The sequence below is a fragment of the Nannobrachium achirus genome (genome assembly GCF_963921795.1).
Source record: "Nannobrachium achirus genome assembly, chromosome: 12".
Lineage (NCBI taxonomy): Eukaryota > Metazoa > Chordata > Actinopteri > Myctophiformes > Myctophidae > Nannobrachium > Nannobrachium achirus.
Genome location: NC_137832.1, coordinates 39704074 through 39709073, shown reverse-complemented (window position 1 = coordinate 39709073; position 5000 = coordinate 39704074).

Below are 5000 nucleotides of genomic sequence, written 5' to 3'. Positions count from 1 at the left end.
TTTTTTACTTTTGTCTTGAAATGGTCAAGGTCCCAAGGTCCCAGCTGAAGATGCTTGATGACTAGTTTGGGATTTAAGGGACAGCCTATGTTTGCCATGTGCCTAGTTATTGTTTTGTGTTGCTGATAGTCATGTATGTTATTGGCCTAGCTAGCTAGAGTCATTATTTGTGTGTACTTTTCCTTGGCGAGAGGAAGATTCTTTGTTGCCTGTTTGTTCCCTCTTTTAGAGGGGTACTTGAGTTTGTAGTTTAGTAAAGATTTGCAGGTTTTGCCTAAAACCTTGTGTTCTCTGCATTTTTTGGGTCCTACCTTGTCTTCCTGAGACTGTGTGTCCGTGACGCAAGATTAACATTATATAAATAAGAAATGTCTCGTTAATGGACAGATGACACCAATTTTGAACCCACAGCAGGAGCACTATTCAGTCTGTGTTTTATTACAGTTTCCCAAACTTAGCAGTGCGGTTAGATAGTGATCATATTTTAACTGGTAAACCCGACGAGCACTATAGAGTTGAGGCATTACATTTTGTACAACACGGTTCTATTGTGAAAATAGCAGATCTACATGCTCACAGTAGATCAGCTATTTTCACAATTTCTGCCTCTAATATCTGACAATTTGGCCAATGTTTAATTTGTCATTTTAGAGGTACTGAAAAGTCCTTAAAATTGTCACTTTAGATATGTGCAGATACCCTCTATACACTCAAACTTTATGTTGGTTTGTTTACTGTTGAGTGAGAAGACAGTGTTGCACATTAGTTAATCATCTGGGGACCCCCCCAAAATAATTTGGGGACCCCTCTAGAGGTCACGACCCACAGGTTGAGAACCACAGATCTAGCAGAGCGGATGCCAGTTCCTGTTAACAGATCATCTACAACACGTATTCCTTCAGGCCCCTTGAATGTGTCATCATACGGTATCATCACTTATGATGAATGTGTTATAGGTCAGACAACTCCTGTTTCCATATGCATCTTTTCTGTTCTATTCTATTCCAGTGAATCTGGATCAGCAACAGTGTGAGGTAGCCATGGAGTTTTCGTGCTGGGAGGTTTTGGGCGGGTTTTGGTTGTGGTGTTCCGTCCCACCCAGGGATCCGTTTGGCTTGGCCGGCTCACACAGAGGTACTGCAGTCCACCCAGAAGGCTGATCCAGAAGAATGTGGGGTCCACGTCCCGAAAGGCAAGAGTTACATAAGCCCACTGTTACGGTAAAGAGTGCAGCAGGCCACAGTGGATAATAGAGAATGGCCCATGTGAGAGCGACATGCAAGAAATATTCCTGGTATTTGATCAGCTAAGCTGTGTGTGTGTGAGAGTGTGCGCGTGCGTGCGTGCGTGTGGAGGGTTCATGTGGCGGTAACACTGACCAGGCTCGCACTATTGGGTTGTATGTAGGGCTGAGTATTGAGTATTATTGTATGTGTTTGACATGGCGGTGAGATACTTATGTATCCCTGACTAACATCGACTGTTTGGACACTTTTTGTTTGGCACTGCATTGATTAGTTTGTGCTTTAAGTATTGTTGTTTGTGTTGTGATGTGACACTTATGAGCATTGACTGCTTTTTCAACACTTTTATGTACAGTATATATTCTTCTTTTTGTATCTTTGTGTATAATATTCTTCTTTTTTTTGTGCCTTGCTTTTTTCACTGTACACAACGTCTTTTCATACTTTCTCCTTAACCTTTGTAACCTTAAACTGCTTTGCTGCCTCTGGGCGACTGATTTTCCCCCTTGGGATCTATCTATCCATCTATCTATCTAATTATCTATCTATGTCTGTGAGCATTGGAATAACACACCAAATGGATAATACGCTTCAATCCCTGGCTTATTCATGGGTTATTTCCGTCAACATGATCTCAGCATTTCAGCCTTGACGATCTTGCCCTCCTCAATGTCTTCTGTGGCGGTCTGACTGATCAGTTTGAAGATGCTCTCGGGGCGAAAGCCCTTTGGCTCGACCACTTTCATCCCCAGCATCTCCAAAATCAGGATGGTGCCTCTGGCGATCCGAACTGTGGCAACCACTGATTGAGAAGACTCATTGTCCTCTCAGCTCGCAGGGTAACATCATTTTGACATCAGTTCCCAGGGCTTTCTGCACCAGTTGGATGGATCAGACCAGTTCTGCCAGCTCCATGGGCTCCAGGGAGGCTGCATGGTCAGTTCCTTTCAACATCTTGTCCAAGGTCACGTGACGCTCGATGACTTTTGCCCAAAGAGCTACAGTGGCCACTGAGATACTAATCGAGTCACGTGGACAGAATATCCGATGGTAATATCAGGAAACACCTGATAGTTCATGGTCTGAATTCCATTGGAAACCACCATGGGGCAGCCTTTCTTGGATGGATTCTCCATAAGGAGATTGTTGGTATCCCCAGACCCCACATTGGGCCAGATTCATCAATCTGGTCATAAATATAGTGTAAATAAAGTGACAAAATCTGGCTTATATTTCCCTACCCCTAACAAAAAACATTGCTGAATCTGGTAAGATCAAAATATGGCTGTAAAATTGGCCATAAAGTGCTTGATGAATCGGGCCCATTGAGCTCATGGAGTAAGTCCACATACATGTCACCCATTCCTGAGGCGGTGAAGAAGAATCCAAATCTGTGTCATTGTATTTGTGTATGATTGTATTTTTTTCTCACGTTCTCTTTGTCTCTTTCTCACTCACTCACACACATACGAGTGCACACACACACACACAAGTGCGCACACACATACACAAACACACACATACATGCACACATGCACACACACACAGCCACTCTTCTTCTGTCTCTTCTCATGTCTGGGAGTCATTACAGTTGGAATCCAGCATTCTGAAATCAGACTCTAATCATTATAGGGAAGAACAGAGTGAGAAATGGGAGGACAGACAGCGAAAAGCTGGGAGGCATTGAAGGACGTAAAAAAGTCATAAAATGTACAATCAGAACGTGCTATTGGATGGAAAACACTGCTGACCAGTGGACTGTGTGTGTGTGGGTGTGTGCGCGCGCACGTGCACGTATGTTTTGGTCGCAGACTTGTGTGTATGCAAGTGTGCAGTATACTAAAATAGCGTCCAAGTTTGTCAGAGTCCACACCCCACAAGAGTCGTTACCAACACTTAGGTCAGACTTCAAGGGACATCTGCTAGACCAGTGCCGGATGTCAAACCCTGGATTTGTGTACACACTGAGCTAAAGGGCCAGGCCCGCTTGTGAGCACTGGACATGTAGATGTATTGTACTGTTAAGTGCTACAGACACTAGTTTTTACAGAAGAAAAACACTCTTGTGTGGAAATGTTTATTGCGAAAAATATAGCTATCAGTGAAATATTATATAAAAAATAACGTCATTGTTTAAATGAAAAAGTTACACATTATTTAATGGGACAGAGAGAGAATGAGAGAGAGAGAAAGAGAGAGAGAAAGAGAGAGAGAGAGAGAGAGAGAGAGAGAGAGAGAGAGACCCCACAGACAGCGTGGTGGTCCAAGCCATGGAAAGAACATGTAGATCCATTGGTCCAATTCCTAGAAACATCGGACATAATTCACAATGCCTTCAGACAGGTTCAGAAGCAGCTTCACTATATCTAAAGGGCCAGAGACCACATCTCTCTCATAGCTTGTAACAAAAAAGCAGGAATTTGCCAAAATTATTATTACTTTTGGCTGACATACGGCCACCGTCGAGACAACAGTGCACTGAACGATGATGTGCTGCGCGGTAAATTGAAGAAAGCCATCATCTCCTCCAACTTTTACGGCCTGGCGTTTCTGTGGTGCACCAGAGACCACCCCACCAGAATCTCCCCTCAAAGACCCAGGACAACCAAGTGAATCAAAACAACAGTGTCAGAGCATGATCTAGTCAAAACAAAGGAAATAAACTTCGCTACGGGGGGATACAGAGAGAGAAGATGTGAGGCCGGAGAGGCAGGGAGAAGCGTTTAACCACTTAAACCTGTCATCCCTATTTTGGGCATATAGGTGACCATCTTTAAACGTGTTCAAAGACAACTTTTAAAATGGAAATAGCAGATCTACAAGCTCACAATATGTCACGTTACAAGGCATTTTGAGCTTGTTGTAGATTGTCTATTTAAGCTATAGGTCTTTGGTGGCTAGAGCAGTGTTTCTCAAAGTGGATTCCAGGGACTGTGGGTTCCTTTTAGGGGGGTCTAAATGGCCCCATACAAGTCTGTAACTCTAACAGTGTACTGACAGTGTACAAATTGAACCAAATAGACCTGCCAGGGTCCATTTGGTTCCATTTGGTTCCATTTGGTTCTATTTGGTTCTGTTAAGGGGTGACCTTGAAATGTAAAAGTTTGAGAAACACTGGGCTAGAGAGAGAGAGAGAGAGAGAGAGAGAGAGAGAAAGAGAGAGATCCCAAGCGATCGCAGAATTTATAGTTAAGTGTTATAATTGTGAATCGAGTCTTTGACAAGGGACCAAAAGGAGAATTAGAAAAAAGAATAAGAGCAAAGGCAGATGGAAAGTGCGGGGAGGGGGACAGAGAAGGGGTTGGCTTGGAGGATGTGTGATGGTGGAGGGGAGTAGCCGTATGAGAGTGATTATAATGAGTGATGTTGTTTACTCCCATTTCCTCTCGCATCATTTATTCTGTGGAGGTGGAAAACCCACCCGCGCCGTCTATTCTTTTCCGTCTTTTTACGCTGCAGACGAGCAGTGCCAAACCATGCCACAATCTTTCCTCTTCCGCCAACACTGGAAGCATTTATCCATGCCCTTCATTTCCCTCCATTCCTCTTCCTTCCCGTTTATAGTCTTCGTTTTTGGGGGCCCTGTGTTTTGCTCTCTCTCTCTCTCTCTCTCTCTCTCTCTCACTTGCTCTCTCTCTCTCTGTTCCACCTTTCCCCCCTCTTTTGTTTTGTTCTGTTCTGTAATGACACATGGCTGTTTGACTGCCGTGATTGGGTGCAGCACATGTTAGCCTTTAGCATGATGTGCATGGGTTT